Below are 22,218 nucleotides of genomic sequence, written 5' to 3'. Positions count from 1 at the left end.
GGGAGGGCCGTCGGCCAATACGACGGATTCGGACAAACCGCAAGATTTAACTTAAAAATTGTGTCGCAAGCCAAGTACTTACATACACCGGGAGGAAGGTGGTGAACTCCGGGGACCTGAGCGGGGAAGAGACACATGCAGGATATTTGGTGCACTTTCTCAGGGGGGAAGGGAGGCTGGGCCCCTCTCCATCCGGACAGTCCGGGGTTTGGCCGCCCTCATTACCTGGTCTACAGGTGTGCTGGGCTAATATAAGGAGACCAGCGATAACCCTCAGGGCTCTGTACCCGGGGAGGCGGCTGTGAGTCTCCCGCTGTGTTGTGTGGGAGGCCGTGCAGGAGGCGCCATCTCTGGTAGTCAGGAGCCCGATGTCTAGTAACTGGCCAGACGGCATAGGATTTATTTTTTTATTCCTTTGTTTTTACTGCTATATTGTATGGACAATAAAACTGGTTGCGGCCAGATAAACCAAATGGACTGTGTCGTTGTGGTGACTACCCCGCTACCTAATCCCTTAGGGTGGTGACACACGTGGCTTTTTGAACGCGTTTTTGTGCCGTTTTTAAGCAGGCCGTCAACAAACGCATGTTTTAATTAAGATGATTGGTCAAACCTGTCAAAAAACGCATGCATATTTTAAAGGACTGCTTACAAACAGCCCAAAAACGGGTTCAAAACGCCACGTGTGCGTTCACCCTTACACTTACTAAATTTGCCCCTAAGTACAATCTGCTCAGCTCCGTCTGCTCTATAACATGCTGCCTGCAGATAGGACACTATTTACAATCTGCTCAGCTCCTCCTGCTCTATAACATGCTGCCTGCAGATAGGACACTATGTACAATCTGCTCAGCTCCGTCTGCTCTATAACATGCTGCCTGCAGATAGGACACTATGTACAATCTGCTCAGCTCTTCCTGCTCTATAACATGCTGCCTGCAGATAGGACACTATGTACAATCTGCTCAGCTCTTCCTGCTCTATAACATGCTGCCTGCAGATAGGACACTATGTACAATCTGCTCAGCTCCGTCTGCTCTATAACATGCTGCCTGCAGATAGGACACTATGTACAATCTGCTCAGCTCCTCCTGCTCTATAACATGCTGCCTGCAGATAGGACACTATGTACAATCTGCTCAGCTCCTCCTGCTCTATAACATGCTGCCTGCAGATAGGACACTATGTACAATCTGCTCAGCTCTGTCTGCTCTATAACATGCTGCCTGCAGATAGGACACTATGTACAATCTGCTCAGCTCCGTCTGCTCTATAACATGCTGCCTGCAGATAGGACACTATGTACAATCTGCTCAGTTCCTCCTGCTCTATAACATGCTGCCTGCAGATAGGACACTATGTACAATCTGCTCAGCTCTTCCTGCTCTATAACATGCACCCTGCAGATAGGACACAATGTACAATCTGCTCAGCTCCGTCTGCTCTATAACATGCTGCCTGCAGATAGGACACTATGTACAATCTGCTCAGCTCCATCTGCTCTATAACATGCTGCCTGCAGATAGGACACTATGTACAATCTGCTCAGCTTCTCCTGCTCTATAACATGCTGCCTGCAGATAGGACACTATGTACAATATGCTCAGCTCATCCTGCTCTATAACATGCTGCCTGCAGATAGGACACTATGTACAATCTGCTCAGCTCCGTCTGCTCTATAACATGCTGCCTGCAGATAGGACACTATGTACAATCTGCTCAGCTCCTCCTGCTCTATAACATGCTGCCTGCAGATAGGACACTATGTACAATCTGCTCAGCTCCGTCTGCTCTATAACATGCTGCCTGCAGATAGGACACTATGTACAATCTGCTCAGCTTCTCCTGCTCTATAACATGCTGCCTGCAGATAGGACACTATGTACAATATGCTCAGCTCCTCCTGCTCTATAACATGCTGGCTGCAGATAGGACACTATTTACAATCTGCTCAGCTCCTCCTGCTCTATAACATGCTGCCTGCAGATGGGACACTATGTACATTATGCTCAGCTCCATCTGCTCTATAACATGCTGCCTGCAGATAGGACACTATGTACAATCTGCTCAGCTTCTCCTGCTCTATAACATGCTGCCTGCAGATAGGACACTATGTACAATATGCTCAGCTCATCCGGCTCTATAACATGCTGCCTGCAGATAGGACACTATGTACAATCTGCTCAGCTCCGTCTGCTCTATAACATGCTGCCTGCAGATAGGACACTATGTACAATCTGCTCAGCTCCTCCTGCTCTATAACATGCTGCCTGCAGATAGGACACTATGTACAATCTGCTCAGCTCCGTCTGCTCTATAACATGCTGCCTGCAGATAGGACACTATGTACAATCTGCTCAGCTTCTCCTGCTCTATAACATGCTGCCTGCAGATAGGACACTATGTACAATATGCTCAGCTCCTCCTGCTCTATAACATGCTGGCTGCAGATAGGACACTATTTACAATCTGCTCAGCTCCTCCTGCTCTATAACATGCTGCCTGCAGATGGGACACTATGTACATTATGCTCAGCTCCTCCTGCTCTATAACATGCTGCCTGCAGATAGGACACTATGTACAGTCTACTTAGTCCCTCCTGCTCTATAACATGCTGCCTGCAGATGGGACACTATGTACATTATGCTCAGCTCCTCCTGCTCTATAACATGCTGCCTGCAGATAGGACACTATGTATAGTCTACTTAGTCCCTCCTGCTCTATAACATGCTGCCTGCAGATAGGACACTATGTACAGTCTACTTAGTCCCTCCTGCTCTATAACATGCTGCCTGCAGATGGGACACTATGTACATTATGCTCAGCTCCTCCTGCTCTATAACATGCTGCCTGCAGATAGGACACTATGTATAGTCTACTTAGTCCCTCCTGCTCTATAACATGCTGCCTGCAGATAGGACACTATGTACAGTCTACTTAGTCCCTCCTGCTCTATAACATGCTGCCTGCAGATGGGACACTATGTACATTATGCTCAGCTCCTCCTGCTCTATAACATGCTGCCTGCAGATAGGACACTATGTACAATCTGCTCAGCTCTGTCTGCTCTATAACATGCTGCCTGCAGATAGGACACTATGTACAATCTGCTCAGCTCCGTCTGCTCTATAACATGCTGCCTGCAGATAGGACACTATGTACAATCTGCTCAGTTCCTCCTGCTCTATAACATGCTGCCTGCAGATAGGACACTATGTACAATCTGCTCAGCTCTTCCTGCTCTATAACATGCACCCTGCAGATAGGACACAATGTACAATCTGCTCAGCTCCGTCTGCTCTATAACATGCTGCCTGCAGATAGGACACTATGTACAATCTGCTCAGCTCCATCTGCTCTATAACATGCTGCCTGCAGATAGGACACTATGTACAATCTGCTCAGCTTCTCCTGCTCTATAACATGCTGCCTGCAGATAGGACACTATGTACAATATGCTCAGCTCATCCTGCTCTATAACATGCTGCCTGCAGATAGGACACTATGTACAATCTGCTCAGCTCCGTCTGCTCTATAACATGCTGCCTGCAGATAGGACACTATGTACAATCTGCTCAGCTCCTCCTGCTCTATAACATGCTGCCTGCAGATAGGACACTATGTACAATCTGCTCAGCTCCGTCTGCTCTATAACATGCTGCCTGCAGATAGGACACTATGTACAATCTGCTCAGCTTCTCCTGCTCTATAACATGCTGCCTGCAGATAGGACACTATGTACAATATGCTCAGCTCCTCCTGCTCTATAACATGCTGGCTGCAGATAGGACACTATTTACAATCTGCTCAGCTCCTCCTGCTCTATAACATGCTGCCTGCAGATGGGACACTATGTACATTATGCTCAGCTCCATCTGCTCTATAACATGCTGCCTGCAGATAGGACACTATGTACAATCTGCTCAGCTTCTCCTGCTCTATAACATGCTGCCTGCAGATAGGACACTATGTACAATATGCTCAGCTCATCCGGCTCTATAACATGCTGCCTGCAGATAGGACACTATGTACAATCTGCTCAGCTCCGTCTGCTCTATAACATGCTGCCTGCAGATAGGACACTATGTACAATCTGCTCAGCTCCTCCTGCTCTATAACATGCTGCCTGCAGATAGGACACTATGTACAATCTGCTCAGCTCCGTCTGCTCTATAACATGCTGCCTGCAGATAGGACACTATGTACAATCTGCTCAGCTTCTCCTGCTCTATAACATGCTGCCTGCAGATAGGACACTATGTACAATATGCTCAGCTCCTCCTGCTCTATAACATGCTGGCTGCAGATAGGACACTATTTACAATCTGCTCAGCTCCTCCTGCTCTATAACATGCTGCCTGCAGATGGGACACTATGTACATTATGCTCAGCTCCTCCTGCTCTATAACATGCTGCCTGCAGATAGGACACTATGTACAGTCTACTTAGTCCCTCCTGCTCTATAACATGCTGCCTGCAGATAGGACACTATGTACATTATGCTCAGCTCCTCCTGCTCTATAACATGCTGCCTGCAGATAGGACACTATGTATAGTCTACTTAGTCCCTCCTGCTCTATAACATGCTGCCTGCAGATAGGACACTATGTACAGTCTACTTAGTCCCTCCTGCTCTATAACATGCTGCCTGCGGATGGGACACTATGTACATTATGCTCAGCTCCTCCTGCTCTATAACATGCTGCCTGCAGATAGGACACTATGTATAGTCTACTTAGTCCCTCCTGCTCTATAACATGCTGCCTGCAGATAGGACACTATGTACAGTCTACTTAGTCCCTCCTGCTCTATAACATGCTGCCTGCAGATGGGACACTATGTACATTATGCTCAGCTCCTCCTGCTCTATAACATGCTGCCTGCAGATAGGACACTATGTATAGTCTACTTAGTCCCTCCTGCTCTATAACATGCTGCCTGCAGATAGGACACTATGTATAGTCTACTTAGTCCCTCCTGCTCTATAACATGCTTTCATGATTTATCTATACTAAATATTGTACAGAGTCCTGCTATAGTCCATTATCTCTGTAGTAAACCATAAAACATTCTCACTAGAAAAAAGAGACTCAAAGTACCAGAAAAAACATTTCTCTGTATAAAATTAAAAACTTCCAGGCTCCTCAATTCACCGGCTCCAGGAATAATCACTGAGGAGCAGAATCAGCCGTGAATTCATTGGATTGATGAATAGATTTAGAGCTTTTACCTTTCCTTATTCAATCCTGGTATTTACTATTGACCCCCCCCCCCCCCCCCGGCTTCCAGCGGTTCTGGATTGTTCCGGAATGATGGACGCGGCGTGAAAGCGGAGAGCAGTTTATTTCATTGTGGCGCTATTCCCCGCTCCCGGCCTCCCCCGGCGACCAACATATAGCAGCAGGGGCTAAACGCTGCCTCTTAATTATTTCTTCAACCTCTGAAATATCGTGGCTCAGCGCGGCCGCCGCTTCTACGGGGCAGAACAAATAACAGGTGCGACGATTCGCTTCAGAATTACATCCAATGACAGCGTTATACACGCACAGGAAGGAGATCGCCACATTTTTGGGTTATCCGGCCTGGTACCAGCTTTAGGGGCCACAACAGGGACTAAAACCTCCATCCTCCAAACTGCAGTGTATACACAATCAATAGTATTTACATCTCTTCTTTATCACATTACAGGGACTCTATGGACAGTGATATTCAAGCATTATCCTGATTCTTGTTAGGATAGACGCAGGAATGTGATGATATATTCGTACATTACATACAGGCTTGTGCCGGATGTTGGATCCTTCATGGATCTAATATTGATTGGTCATCACTACATCCGAAATAATAAAATAATAATTAATACGAAAGCCCCTTGTAGCCGGATGGAGACGGTGCGCGGCGTCTGGGCAGCTCCGTGTTATTCTCTCCGTATCTAAACAAGAGAAACAGATGGTTATTGTTTGTTTCCGTATTCATCTAACATGAAAAGATGAAGAATGATCCTTCTGACTATGGTGTAGACTATGGGGCACATTTACTTACCCGATCCATTCGCGATCCAGCGGTGCGTTCTCTGCGGTGGATTTGGGTCCGTCCGGGATTCATTAAGGCAGTTCCTCCGCCGTCCACCAGGTGGCGCTGCTGCGCTGAAGTTCCCTGGAATGCACTGAAGTACATCGGCATATTCCTAGTGAAGCGCTAGCCCCGCGACCCTTTTTTTTTTAAAAAATGTGGCGGTTTTTCCGAATCCGTCGGGTTTTCATTCGGCCACACCCCCGATTTCCGTTGCGTGCATGCCGGCGCCGATGCGCCACAATCCGATCGCGTGCGCCAAAATCCTGGGGCAATACAGAGAAAATCGGCGCAAAACGGAAATATTCGGGTAACACGTCGGGAAAACGCGAATTGGGTCCTTAGTAAATGACCCCCATTGTATCTAGACGAGGCAGCCACATGCAGGGGACCTCTCTATTTTATGGGTGTAACCTGCTGTATTGTTTCTACCATGACTTCCGTCCAATAGTTCTTCTTGCATGAGAGCCAATACTAAGAGGAACCAAGGCCAGAAATCTGGAGCATCTCAGGAGGTCGGGAGCGTCCAAATGTGGAGATCCAGCGCTGGCAGGTACAAGCCGGGAGTCCCATCAGATATCGCAGATCATTCCAACACTATGGTATCATATCTAGAGCGTGCCCAGGGGCGTAACTAGGAGAGGCAGGGCCCATAGCAGACTTCTGAATGGGGCCCCCTCAGATAATATCCATATTTCTATACTCACACATTTATACACTTACACGGATCTGTCAGTAGCTGCTGACCACATTGGGAATACACAGCAGGAAATAGAGGTGAGGTCCATAGTCCTGTCATCCCGCTGTCCCTCCCCGACATTTCTTATCTGAGCTGCTGATTCCTGCTGTGTCCTGTGGAAGATGTCCAGTGATATATCCATATTATTGTGTACAATGTGCATCATAATATGTGTATATAACGGAGCACATCCTCCTTTCATCAGTGTGGCAGGTTGGATGCTGGGGCCCCATGCCACTGTGGGCCCCATAGCAGCTGCTATGACTGCTATCGCTGTAGCTATGCCCCTGAGTTTGCCTCAGTTTGATGGCAGGATGTGAGAACTGAGAGTCATATTAGGTGGGACAATCCAGTGATGACAATCTCCGGTGGGCCTGTATGATGCCAGAACAGAACAATATTTTAGGTGGGACAGTGCGATGCTATAATTCATCTCAGTTGGGCCGCCAGGAGAATGTAAGAGCTGAGGAACATCTTATTTGGTTTATGGTTAAAATTTAAAGCCAAGTAGCATTCCAGGGAAGTCACCGGGATGTACTAATGGAAGACCTGGAGAACTTCTTAAAGGGTTTAGTCCAACTCTACAAAGTAATAGAAGAAGATCTGTGGTAGATCATACTTGGATCTCACATCTACAGAACATCTCAGCTGGACCAGAAGATTTCTAGTATGTCAGGTGCATCAGTTCACTCTTTACAATGTCAGAGCTCCAGGTTTAGGATGTCGAGGGCAGGCGCCATCTCTTTGGGCCAGTTCCATGGTATAATGTCAGGTTGGGGAGCACCTTGGGTCTCTTGGGCACTCATGGCCTTCACTCTTACGTATCTTGCTGGAGAGACTTCCTAACTTTGTGCTTGAAGTCCCATAAATCACAGGGAGAGCGTTGACAGCCCGGGGACTGGTTGTAGTGTAATCAGCGGAGGCGTCGGAGCGTGATGATAGCATTTTTACAATAATAATCCATTTTAATTAGGTTACATCTGTAATATCTTCAGAACCTTCCTCTCCGAGGCTGAATGACACAATCGCAGGCTGTAATTTCACATATAAGAAGAAGACACACATCTTATTCTCCGAGATGCACTTTGTTACTCCCAATCTTACAGTTAGCCGAGCAGAAATATTGTAAACTGATGAGATGGTAAATCTCGGGCTGATGTCACATTAATGACACATGTTTACTAGCGGCTCATCTGCTCGTCCGATGCTGCGATTGTAAGATCAGTAACAGCTGATATAAAATCAGGGAAGAATATTCTAGACTTCTCTGCATTACATGTGTACACAGCCTTACATACATCTCCATGTACACAGGGTGCACCAGCCAGGAGGCCAGTTGAGCCTCTTGCCTCAGGCAGCACCACTTGGAGCAAAATGGGGGCAGAACTTGAAATAGTGTTTCTTTACACCTGATGTCAGCACAGATATGAGACACTGTATAGAGATTACCAAAAAAATAACCTGATGCATAATTATTGGATGGGGCAGAGAGGGCACCGTTCTATAGGCAGCTGAGAGTTTATGTTCACCCCTACTGATACATACACTGACATTAATAATTGGAGTGTCCATAGGGGTCTATGGAGAGGGGAGGGGGATCAGTGAGTCACAGCAGCGAGGTCTCCACTCACACAGCATCTATCGCACCTGCTGTGCTCACGCCCACCACATCCTCAGATTTGGTCTGACGAAGGGTACGATACATAAAACGTGCTACCAATTGGACGCTTTTTGTCTACAAATAAATACATACCAGTTGATCTATTTCACCGCATCAGTCTTCTGCCTAATAAGTTGGTTACTAGTGCACCCGTTAAGCCCCATTTTATCTCCTACTCTACACGTTTCTTATGGTGCCATTGGATACCGGTCTCGGAGTGCTTGGGAGCTGCTGTTCCTTCCAATGACATACAGTAGACGCCATTGTTTGTCGCAACTATACAAGTGATTATCAGGTGGACATTTTCTGCTACTCACCTGAATCATTACCTAAACGTTATCACACGAGGAGTCGTCCTTCTTTGTTGTCTTTTTTGTCTCATTTCTTCTGTCCAACACAGCGAACTTGTCATTAGATTGTCAGCTCACTGGACATGTGATTGGAAAGACGCGATCAGGTTAACGAGAAGCACCTATATTGTATTGGGTTGGGTTTAATCCATTTCATCCGGCAGATCCATTGGGATTCTTTCCTCCAGATGTTATTGTTCCGATCCCCTCTTCTTGCAGATGGTCAGATTTTTTCAATGTCCTGAAATTTTAGGGCATTGAGATTCCTCCGTGACGTTGATGTCCATGATTAGGCAGCGCCGGTCTATCATCGCCTCTTCTGATATTTCCAATATGATCCAGGATCCTCACCCTCAATTCTTTGATGGTTTTACCCACGTAATTGAGGGGACACGAACAAGGGGCCAAGTACTATTCCCATGGTCCGACAATTAATGAATTGACGGTTTTGATAGCAAGCGCCCATAGTCACACTAGAGAAGGATCTGCTCTGGTCAATGTGTTTGTAGTCACCGTATCTGTAAGTCCCTTAATTCTACATTTATGTAGCCAGGTATTGTCAGATTCAGGCAATGGCTATGGACCAATCGATCACCAAGATTTCTGCACCTTCTGTACGTGACTGTGGGGTATGTTTCAATTCTATTCCTTAGGTCATGTTTTAGGATTCCCCAGAGTTTCCTCAGGGTACTTTTGATTTCTGGGGCTTTATCATCAAATGTGACACAGGGGCAGATTTACTTACCCGGTCCATTCGCGATCCAGCGGCGCGTTCTCTGAACAGGATTCGGGTCCGGACGGAATTTATTAAGGTAGTTCCTCCGCCGTCCACCAGGTGGCGCTGCTGCGCTGAAAATCATCTGAACGCGCCGGAATACACCGAGCTGGACCAGGTGAAGGTAAGCGCTTTTCAAGCGACACATTTTCGTCGCGTGCATGCCAGCGCCGATGTGCCACAATCCGATCGCGTGCGCCAAAAACCCGGGGCAATTCAGGTACAATCGGCGCAAATCGGAAATATTCGGGTAACACGTCGGGAAAACACGAATCGGGCCCTTAGTAAATGACCCCCAATGAGTCTGATTTTATTGTCACTATCATTCCTTTGCTTAGGGACCAATAGTGATGATCTATCTAAGTCCCTGGCGTGAGATTTAGCAGCATTGAGTATTGCTTCGGGATATCCCATTTCTAGGAAACGGTTCTCGAGTTCTCCAGCTTTGATTTCACAATCAGAGTCTGAAGAACAATTTCTTCTGATCAACAGGAATTGTCCTTTGGGGAGACCTTTCTTCAATGTAGGTGGGTGATAGCTCTTCGATATTGTTAGAGGCAGTTTGTTTGTGGAACACTGATGTTTTAAGGCTCCCATCACTGAGGAGATCCAAGAATGAAATTGTCTGAATTTCAGAGGTTAGTCTGATTTTTAGAAGGATTCTCTGGTGTCCGTCCAGAGTAGTAGGACGTCGTCCATGAATCTAATCCATAGACAAATTTTTGACATCCAATCATCCATCTTGTCTGAAAAAACAAAGCACTCCTCCCACCAGCCCAGGAACAAGTTTGCGTGGGTAGGGGCCGCTGGGCTCCCCATTGCGGTGCCCCTGAGCTGGTGGAAGAAGCGCCCATCAAACAGGAAGAAGTTATGTTCCAATATGAATGTCAGAAGGTCCATTATAAGTTGGTCAAGTGTTGGACATGTGTGAACCTCTCATAGATAAAAATGCTTAACCCCCATACAGCCTTTATCATGCGGGAACGAGCTGTATAGGGCTTACACGTTCAAGCTAGCCAAAAAAGTGCCCTGCAGGACTGTAATGTCATCTATTCTTCTCAGAACATCCATCGTATCTCTCTGATGGAAGTGCCAGCACGAATGGACGAAGAATCTTATCCACATATGTTGATATCCCCTGTGTTAGGCTATTGATGTCTGAGGCAATTGGACGACCCTTTAGGGGGAGATAATCCTTGTGTATCACCATGATATTAGGCGGAATAATACAGTAACTGGATTCTGAGGTGCAGCATAGATATTTCAGGGTCATACAAGTTCTTCTAAGTTGGCCCTTTCTTTTGTAGAAACAGTGCGCACCTCGCACCCAGTCATGGAGTCTCCGGAAGGACGAGCTGCAGGCGGCCACCTTCTTCCACTTGGTGGACACACCTACCTGCTTCTACTCTTTGGGTAAGTTCTTTAGCTGTATATGTGCAGTTTACATTGTATTTTAAAATACTCACTAAAGCAACTTCTCGTTTTTCTTTCTCCGCTGCGCCCGGAGATGTTCACCGCCCATGGGGAACAGAGGGAATCATCTCATCACGAGGCTGAAGCAGCGTCTATTGTGCCGAGCGCCATCTGCTTCTCTCTCTGAGGTTTCCCATCCCAGGAATGGAGTCTCTTAGTTATTTTAATGAGCAGATTTCTTTATTTTTCCTAAATTCTACTCATTATATTTGTACTTGTTTTTGCTATAACGCAGACAAAGATGTTTTCCCCATTGGCAGGTCCTGTGTAGAGCGACGAGCTTCTATTTTATCCTTCTACTTCATCCAAAGATATTTGCAGAATGCGGTTTGTCCCCAAAAACTGTTCTGTGCATCTCAACTCTTCCCACATTTGCATTTGATGCGGATAATAATTTGTTGAAGAGCTTTATAAGCAGTTTTACTTCCCTTCTACATCAGCAAACTTGTACTTTGGAAATCACCGTATTGCATAACATTATGAACATTAGAGGTGTATTCCAACTATAGATGTCATTCTGACCGCTTTAATCCACTCATTGCAGAAGCAAAGTTTCCCTTACATCCAAATTTGCATATTTAAAGGGCCCAGAGGCACAGGCTTTGGGGGACATTGAGAAACATTCTATACATTTACCTTTTGTGGATATCCCTGGCTCCCATGGTCTCCCTTCACTTCCTGAGTCTTCACTTTGCTTTCCAATGAGTCATTTGTAATGACCTCCATCACGCCACACCCGCGATCCTCGGTACAGATCGAGGGTACAACTGTGGCCTTTCATGTGGCGCGGTAACCCCCGGCCCAGACTCACCTCTTCAACGCTCCTGCTTCCGACTAGGCCACATCCTCTCCCCGTTCTCTAAGGCGTGCGCCTGCCAGGTCGCCTCCTTTATAATCCGGCACTTCCCTTCCTTGCTGGCCGGATCTTCATCATTCTACAAGGAATTTCCAAGGTTTCCACACCTCGCTTCCCACAGCGGTTCCAGACGCCTCCGTGTTCCCTGTGTTCCTCCAGCGTTTCCAGACGCCTCTGTGTTTCCCATCTTCTGCATTCCCAGACGCTCCTCCAAGGACTTGTGCGTGCCTGGCCGCCTGGGTCCTGTGCCAGCTACTGCCTGCTTGCCTGCCGTGAATTCCGGGTCATCCTTCCAAGCCGCATTCCTGCTGTCATCCCAGGCTCGGACTGTGTCCTACATCCCTGTAACCCTGGCTGCCACCACGGGCCTAGTTGCACCAGTGGCACGACCTAATGGCACCCCACCGCTGCAAGACTATCCCGCTTTGGGGCGGGCTTGTGTGAAGACCAGGTGCCACAACCTCATTGGGCAAATCCTTGGTCTTAACCATGAATGATAAGGACAGGGGTTGGGTCACATGTCATATGTGCAATTACAGTCCCGTAACCATCAAGCACATATTGGTAACAGCCCCAAGGAGTGGACGGATGCCACATGAGCTAGAGCCGCCCATTGACTGTTATAGTCCTGATGCCCTCCCCCCCCCCCACCACATCAGGAAAAGCGGAATCTGAATCTAATGTTATATTTACAAGGTATCTTACAGGAAGAACCCGGCAGCGGGATCATACAGGTATCATTGGAATCATTATCAAACACTGAAACTCTACAGTTACATATCCCATTCCGCATGCGCCAGAAAATAACTTCAGATTTGTGGAATGATTTTTTAATCATTTCAGCAGAAATATTTCCCATGTGAATGCAGTCATATCCTGGAGCGGACGCCTGGTACCGGCATCATCTGATACATGAGGTTATGTGTTATGTCCAATAAATAAACGGGAATAAATAAGGGATTAAAGGGAACCTGTCACCAGGAGACCCATTTTTAGCACTCCCCCAGTCCCCACAGAGCATAGTACATACACTGCCAAAGAGTTTTTGCATAAAAAATAGGTTTTACAGAAAAAAAGATATGTTATATTGTACCTTTCATTAGCATGTGCTGTGTGACTAGGCACTCGTCCACTGGGAGGGGCTGGAAAGGAGCAGTTCCCCCCCCACCCTTGGGAAACAGCTCCTCCATGTGTCCTTTTCAAATAAAAGAATAACTCCCCTCACTCGGGATTGGCTGTAGAGGAGCAGGGGGGGTCGCTAAGCCCAGTGATGGGTGTTTTCACATATTTGAAAAGGAGGACACATGGAGGAGCTGTTTCCCAAGGGTTGGGGGGGGGGACTGCTCCTTTCCAGCCCCTCCCATTGGGCAACTGCCTAGTCACACAACAGGTGCTTATGAAAGGTACAATATAACATATCTTTTTTGCTGTAAAACCAATTTTTAATACAAAAACACTTTGGCAGTGTATGTACTATGCTCTGTGGGGACTGGGGGAGTGCTAAAAATGGCTCTCCTGGTGACAGGTTCCCTTTAAACATGTTCGGGGAAAGAAGGAAGATTCTCTATTCTAGAGACATCCGTCTGTCCTGGTTGTCATAGAAATAAAGAATCAGCAGGAAAGGACTTGGCAGTGAAAAGGGATTTTCTCCTCTGTGCAGGGTTTATGCATCAGAATCCAACAATAATCCAGAAAATACAATAGTATCATTACCCACTGACAACTGCTCTCCTATCACTCCCCGACAACTGTTCTCCTATCACTCCCCGACAACTGCTCTCCTATCACTCCCTGACAACTGCTCTCCTATCACTCCCTGACAACTGCTCTCCTATGACTCCCTGACAACTGCTCTTCTATCACTCCCCGACAACTGCTCTACTATCACTCCCCGACAACTGCTCTCCTATCACTCCCCGACAACTGCTCTTCTATCACTCCCCGACAACTGCTCTACTATCACTCCCCGACAACTGCTCTCCTATCACTCCCCGACAACTGCTCTACTATCACTCCCCGACAACTGCTCTCCTATCACTCCCTGACAACTGCTCTCCTATCACTCCCTGACAACTGCTCTCCTATCACTCCCTGACAACTGCTCTCCTATCACTCCATGACAACTGCTCTACTATCACTCCCCGACAACTGCTCTCCTATCACTCCCTGACAACTGCTCTCCTATCACTCCCTGACAACTGCTCTCCTATCACTCCCCGACAACTGCTCTCCTATCACTCCCTGACAACTGCTCTCCTATCACTCCCTGACAACTGCTCTCCTATCACTCCCCGACAACTGTTCTCCTATCACTCCCCGACAACTGCTCTCCTATCACTCCCTGACAACTGCTCTCCTATCACTCCCTGACAACTGCTCTCCTATGACTCCCTGACAACTGCTCTTCTATCACTCCCCGACAACTGCTCTACTATCACTCCCCGACAACTGCTCTCCTATCACTCCCCGACAACTGCTCTTCTATCACTCCCCGACAACTGCTCTACTATCACTCCCCGACAACTGCTCTCCTATCACTCCCCGACAACTGCTCTACTATCACTCCCCGACAACTGCTCTCCTATCACTCCCTGACAACTGCTCTCCTATCACTCCCTGACAACTGCTCTCCTATCACTCCCTGACAACTGCTCTCCTATCACTCCATGACAACTGCTCTACTATCACTCCCCGACAACTGCTCTCCTATCACTCCCTGACAACTGCTCTCCTATCACTCCCTGACAACTGCTCTCCTATCACTCCCCGACAACTGCTCTCCTATCACTCCCCGACAACTGCTCTCCTATCACTCCATGACAACTGCTCTCCTATCACTCCCTGACAACTGCTCTCCTATCACTCCCTGACAACTGCTCTCCTATCACTCCTCGACAACTGCTCTCCTATCACTCCTCGACAACTGCTCTCCTATTATTCTTTGACAACTGCTCTCACATTTGTGCAATTAGCTCTCTGTTTTATGACTTTCACTGTGCACTTCAAATGGTCATGGAGTGAGGGATCGCTCCATGATCATGGGAAATGGGGAGGGAGGAGCTATACAGGAGCAGAAAGGTGGGGGCTGAGAGCTAAGGAGTTGGCATCACAGACAAGTCACATGTTGTTTTTTGAAATGCAGCCAAACCAAAGCCCAACCCCTGGGACTACACAGAGGATTCTATCAGGAAGCCGGATAAGTTATAACACACAATTATATTGTGATGCAAATGCTTAGAAAGCAGAAAGGCAGAAGTGCACTGCAGGAGTGATGGGCTTCTGTAACCCGTCTGTAGTGAAGTGAAGTCCCTGGTGACAGGTTCCCTTTAATATTCAGTGGAGGAGAAAGTGTTCTCAACTTTGTGCCTTTTGTAGATTTATTCCTTGTGCAGGATCACTGCAGCTCACACCCTGTGCATGCTGGGAGTTGTAGTTTCCCAATAGCTGGACTGCAGTGAGATAAGACCGGACTAACGTCTCATCAGTTGGACCTGAAGAAACACAATGCTCATAAATGTTTCATTGTATTTGCACAAGTTCACACAAGGTTCTTGGATGGGTCATGGGTCGCCCTCCATGATTTGGTGCAGGAGAGATGATTATTGACATTATTGACGGAGAAAGCCGCGCCATTACTTTATGGAAACTTAGGTGGGCCGGCAGATACGGTGTCTGGCTGACTATTGGCTGCTGACAGAATGCTCCTCCCATTGGCTCTGGTCTCCCTGGATACTGCCCCTATATACGGTGCGCACCCGTAAGCAGCACGTACACAACACGTTACTCGTAGATGTCTATGGGGGGTGCGAAATGGAAATAGTGGAGACAATAGGACACTCTAGAATTTTTTCACGTTTCGGTACGGTGGATAATACGGGCATGTCAATGGACGGCCATATTGTCCAGTGAAATGAATGTGGCCGAATGCTACCCGCATGAAAACGGCGGGCACAGGAGGCATACGCAGTTTTCATATGACCTTAGGCCGCATTGACAAGAAGCGTTTTCATGTATGGGGGGGAATCTCGGACCAACACATGCGATCAGTCACAAGATCCAGGGAATTTGCATTGTTTGCCAGTAATTTGGATTATTTCCCCGTTTCAGGTCTGGCATGCACGCGATGGAAATGGGGGGGGGGGGGGGGCGTGGTCGTTGGAAAACCTGACAGATTCGGAAAATCGCGGTATTTATAATAAAAATGTGTCGCTTGACACGCACTTACCTGCACCCAGGATAGGATAGGGAACTCCGGTGAACTCCATCGGACCTCAGCACAGCAGCGTCACCTAGTGGATATCAGCGCACGGACCTTAGTGAATCCCAGCCGGACCCGAATCAGCGTCGGAGAACGCGCCGCTCAATCGCGACTGGACCGGGTAAGTAAATCTGCCCCATTGACTTTCCTACCTTGTACCTGAGGATCCTGTTATTCCTCCTTTCCGCTCACACCGTTTTCCCGCCTCTCTCCTCATTCACTGGTTTTCCAGATGAACAAATAGTTACACAGAGGGGAATATACACAAGACGGGAACAACAGAGGGACATAACAAAACTGTGAGGGGACATTCCCCCCCTCTTATCCATGATGTTATCTCTCCTCATTGATGTCCTGTACATCCGGCCAGTCACTGCCAGCTCTGAGGTGTAGAAGGACAATGGGGGTCATTTACTAAGGGCCCGAATTGCGTTTTTACGGCAATTTACCCAAATTTTTCAGTTTTGTGCCGATTTTCCCTGAATTGCCCCGGGTTTTTGGGGCATCTGCGCCGGCGTGCACGCGACGGAAATCGGGGTGCGTGGCCGAACGAAAACCGACGGATTCGGAGAAACCTCCACATTTAAAAAAAAAAAGTGTTGCTGGACATGTGCTTACCTGCACCCGGCCAGGCTCGGTGTACTTCAGTGCATTCCGATGGACTTCAGCAGTGACACCTGGTGGACGTCGGAGGAACTGCCTTAGTGAATCGCCGGAAGACCCGAATCCACCGCTGGATCGCGAATGGACCAGGTAAGTAAATCTGCCCCAATGTATGTGTAATCTCCTATAACTCATTGTACTGCAGGTGAAGACGTGTATGAGATGAGATGCCGATAGCAATGTTGTCCCTCGTCTCTATGGTTTGGGTCCTTGTTCCTGTAAAGTTTTACTCTTTCCTGACTTGCTGAGCAGGAGCACCAGTATGTTGGATGATGGTGCCTCTTTTTTTTCTTATTGGACTACATTGCAGTATCTCATATTTACCTTCCCACGTCCTGAGCCACGCTCCTTACCCCGATGTACCCATCCATTTTATGGCTTTACACTGTATGATGCCCCTTCTATATAATGTCACCATTAGAGTCCATATAAAGCCCCCTTTCTACACTTACTATGTCCCCCATCCTATGCACCCTGACTAATGCACCCCTACTTTGGACTCCCCATATCTTTGCACCCCTATTGTTTCGCCTCACAAATTTTTGCCCATGAAAAAACATTGCACCTTCCAACTACGCCCCCCAATGTCCCTCTTTTTAAAGCACCCACTTACCCAGCCAATGACAGCAGAGGGAGGAGGGACATAGAGTTGAATATAGGACACGTCTCCCCCTCCTGGGGGCAGTAGGGAACACCCCCAAATCTGAGACTCTTCCACCGTATCTGGGACAGTTGGGTGGTAGGACTCTTATATTTCCATGTACTAAAAGAAATGTAATGTAAAACTCATAGTAAACCTGTTAGTCAGTTTTTGGTTACTTCTTGTACATGGAATCCCACCCCGGTCCCTCATGACAGATAACTGTGTTTTATACTGACATGTTGCAGTGTTTTACAGAAATCTAGTTTTAAGGATGAGCTCTGGGATCTGCACAAGACTCTGGGCATGAGAGTCAATGAGAAGACGAGTCCATCGCGCCACTTCTCCCTTTCACGCTTGACTTGACTGACGAGACTCCCTGTTCGTGCATGGGGGGGGGGGGGGGGGGGGCTAGTATCTAAACTATGTCTTCCTGAAATGTGATATTTTTCAGAGTAAAACTGAGCTCTGTCAGAACTTCTTGCTGCTTCCCCATGACATTAGTAGATACAGATTGTATAAATGTCTTGATTTTTACTCAATGGTCTAAATATTTCAGGCTCCCTAATTATTTGGTTCTTCTATTTGGAATATGTTTAGCCATGATGGAGATTGGGGGTTATTTATCATACGCTGGTGCATGGGGCACCGGCAAATCTACGGCAAGCCCTGTCTGCTGGAGAATTGTGCAGCCTACGGGTAGTGCACAGGTGTGGGGGCAGGTACGTAGCACAGATGGGGGGGCAGGAACGTAGCACAGGTGTGGGGGCAGGTACTTAGTGCAGATGGGGGGCAGGAACGTAGCACAGGTGTGGGGGCAGGTACGTAGTGCAGATGGGGGGCAGGAACGCCCCGCACCGGGCCAATATGCTGCCAGGTGTGCACTCCCTTCACACCCACCACCCCAAGTGCCATATATGGGGGAAAAACACATTTCCAGGAGTTTAACCAGGAATTGTGATCATGTCAGTGCGCCAAAATATGGCAAACAAGCCTGGTAAATATCCCCCATCATGTAAATGTATGGATTTCAGTCTTTTTCTAAGGTGATATTTATGTGGTCCCTTGGTATTCACCCTTTAACCCTGTTTGGAGATCTAGTCTTTACTGTAAGGAAACCACCGGGTCGCTACCTCTTAAGGAAGCCTCAGATGAGCAGCGGAAGACCCAGATGAGTTGTTGAAATGGACTAATGTATTATATCTAATGAACAGAAGAGAGATGGTCAGTGGACAAAGTGCTGGAATGGCTCCAAGGGATCTTGGTTCTGGGGAAAGGATGGTAAGAAGATGCAGTCATCATTCATCTGTTTATTTATACGTTTCAAGTATTCGCCCTTTTTCAAACAACTTACAGATACCATCAATGGTCAATGGACAGTCCGGCCAGGAAAGGGTCACAAACGAGATTTCTACACGACCTTCTAGAGCTCTAGACGAGCTTCACGAATTCATAAAGAATCTGATGTGAGGGGGAGATCCTCTATACATGCAAACCTGTAACAATGAAACCTCCAAGTTACTGGGGCGTTCCAAATCTTTATTGTTAGGGGCAGCCACTCCATAAACGAAAAATGGAATGGATAGCAAATCAAAAATATTGTCACATCCAGTGTCCAAATAACAGACACTTAGGCCTTCGATATAGAGAAACTTCCATTGTTAACCTTTTGTGTCTTCAGCTGTAAGAACAGGATTCACCATTTCCTGTTCCTGGCCAATCTGCTTCCCAAACCTTTCCCACTTTGTTGAAGTTGGACCCTCCCACTGCAGAGTGGCTCCTCCCACTACCACTCGCACAAAATGGTGAGGAGACCTGCGGGTCCTGCAACAATGGTCACTGCTAAATACACCATGTAAGTGAGTGTGCAGCGGGACAACATTCTGGCAGGAACAGGAAGTGGACAGGGAGAGGACTTCCTATCTGCTCAGGTCAAGATTTGAAGACACTAAACTGTCAGTCAAAAGAAGGAGGCGGGGTTTACTGGCAGCCTGACTCTTCTGACTCTTCTCTTCAGTAGATGACTCATCTATACAAATTAGACAAACGGCTTTAATTAAGGCACAGTGCCCCAGTGGCAGATCATTTTAGGTGATATGGGGAGGACTCTTAACCATTTACCGACAGATATTACTTTTGTGTAGGGTAATATTCTGGTGACAGGTCTTCTTTAATAACCTGAAGACTTACAGTATAAACAAGCTATATTTAACCTGATAACACAATATGTAGGACTTATAGATAATATCCGTAATTTGAAGAAACATCCTTTATAACCTTCAGGTAATTTGCTAATAATCCATTAGCGGGAATTGCTTTGTTGTATAAACATACAAAATGTGACTTAATTACTAATTCATTATTCCGCGTTTTATGAAGACTTGTTCTTTTCTTTGAGTCATAATCAAATTAAGAAATGACTAATATTCGGAATAATAGTAAACAAAACTCGTCTAGAACATGGAACAATATTTCTAATTATCCCTCAGTTCTTTATCGGGATAATTCAAGTTCCAGCTAATTAGAAATAAATGCGGGGGCCATTAGTTACTCTCTCGGAGCACATTCCTGGTGTTGTGACTGGGTTGGTTTGGGTCCACAAATGTTGGAATTTTAGTATTAAATTTACACTTTATATCAATAAAATTAGGAATATGTATTATTCATTGCAATGCACTAATGCTGTCTAATCGTTGGACAGATTCAAGTGTCTCATGCTGGATAGTGGATCTGTCTTAGTCAAAGGCTGGTACTGATGGGCACAGTGGAACCGCGATGCCGATGTCCCTGAACCCAAACGTGGGTCAGAAGGACAGGTTAGGCTCGCCACCTTGCCGGTAATGCCTGTGATTGGAGGGTGTTATGGGCGGGGTTTTGGGTTCCAATTTGTTACCCAGACCTGACCCAGAACTTCATGGACCCGCTCATCTCTACTGTCTGGTCTAACTTTTCAATTTCGTTTATTGAGCTGCCAAAGCATGAGACAACATTTTTTTATCACATTCACGTCTCATAGTGTTGTCCCACCTTTGTGTGAAGTGACATAGAGGACATAAAAATGTCTATAACGCTAGTTAACCTTTGGGTGCATCATTGTGTGACTGTATGTTGTTATTTGATATATTTCCTGCAGGGGTGCTTACAAATTCAGGAGTAGAACCCATGGAATATGAGCAAGAGAGGCGCAAATCAATAACTGGATCCAGTGTCGGACTGGCCCACCAGAGCATCGGAGAATCCTCCGGTGGGCCCCAGGTTTTAACACTTTATAATGGGCCCAAAAGATCTTAAAAGGTGGGCCCTCAAGATCACCACCTCTAGTAGGCCCAATACATGCCAGTCCGACACTGACCGGATCCCGCTGCAAAGCCCATAGTGAGACCCTGGTGTTCAGCCAGAAGTTCTTGGGGAAGCAAGACCTCAGACCAGCGGACGTCACTTCATCTTGCATCACAAGTCATGTCTCATGGTCTTATGACCCTCAAAACTTCCGGACAATTATCAGTGCCAAATACCAGAAGTCAAGGCAATGCTTAAACAAGATTAAAGGGAATCTGTCACCTCTAACTAACTCAATAAACCCCAAACAGAAGTAAAACAATAGTACAGTCCTGCTGCCCTCTATAACCCCACTAATATCCTCTCAAAGTCATTATCTGGCGACCCGACCTCTGAACTAACAACAAAACCTACAATCGAGACCTCAATATTGTACATCCAGTCTAAACTGCTGGTCCAATGACTAAACAAAGGTTTTGGCAACCAAACAAGGTCCAGACATGAGCTTTCACCAATACCAACCGCTAGAAGAGAGCCCAGTCACCCAGTCCAGCAGGTGAATCTCTGTTTAGTTATTGGTCTAGCCCTTCCAATCTTTCGATCATGACCCCTGCCCCCCTTGATAACATAATATAGTGATTGCGGAGGCTGGAGACCTCTTGGATTCAGTTAAGTCCCTCCCATGCCTAATCTTGGCCGCTCAGCCTCATAAACCTTCCCCTCCGCACTGCCCCCAGCTCCACGTCACTGTATTCCTGCTTGAAATTTTCCAACATGCACAGTGCGCCTTTGAGTTTGGAGCTGGGCTGCGTGTCCCTATGAGGCTCCATAGGTGCATCGGACTGGCTAGTTCTTAGTGGCACATGTGCAGTGCACCTGTGGGACACACATTAGGGTGCAGGTGCAGTCATTTCTAACAGGAATACCGTGACGTGGAGCTATGGGCGGTGCGGAGGGGCAGGTTTATGAAGCTGAGCGGCCGTGAGGATGGGAAGGATCTTGACTGAATCCAAGAGCTCTCCCTCTTCCCTCACTGGATCTCTGAATCAAAACAGGGGGAATAAAAGTTGTAACCAAAGGAAAAACGGAGAGAAGCCACAGTAGAACCATTGAGACACTTTACAGTCTTGTATAAGGGACTGCTTGGCTTTACTGAATTAGTTAGAGGTGACAAATTCCATTTAGAGAAAGGACACAATGGGACACATTGACTTACCCGGTCCGGAGGGTAGAAGATTGTGCGCCCGATATCCTGCATGTGTCGCTTCCCCGATCAGGTCTGCTGGAGTTCACCATCTTCTTCCCGGTGCATGTAAGTGCTTGATCCGTGGGATTTTAAGTTAAATCCCACGGTTTGTCTGAATACCCACCCTCTGTAAATAAGCCCCATTCTCTTTTTGTTTTTGTCCCCTCCCCCCATGGGATTTAGCAGGAATGCAACAAAATAGTAGCC

The sequence above is a fragment of the Engystomops pustulosus genome, chromosome 11, assembly GCF_040894005.1.
Source record: "Engystomops pustulosus chromosome 11, aEngPut4.maternal, whole genome shotgun sequence".
NCBI classification, from domain to species: Eukaryota; Metazoa; Chordata; class Amphibia; order Anura; family Leptodactylidae; genus Engystomops; species Engystomops pustulosus.
The sequence above is the reverse complement of the archived record's forward strand: the minus strand, read 5'-3'. Positions refer to the sequence as shown.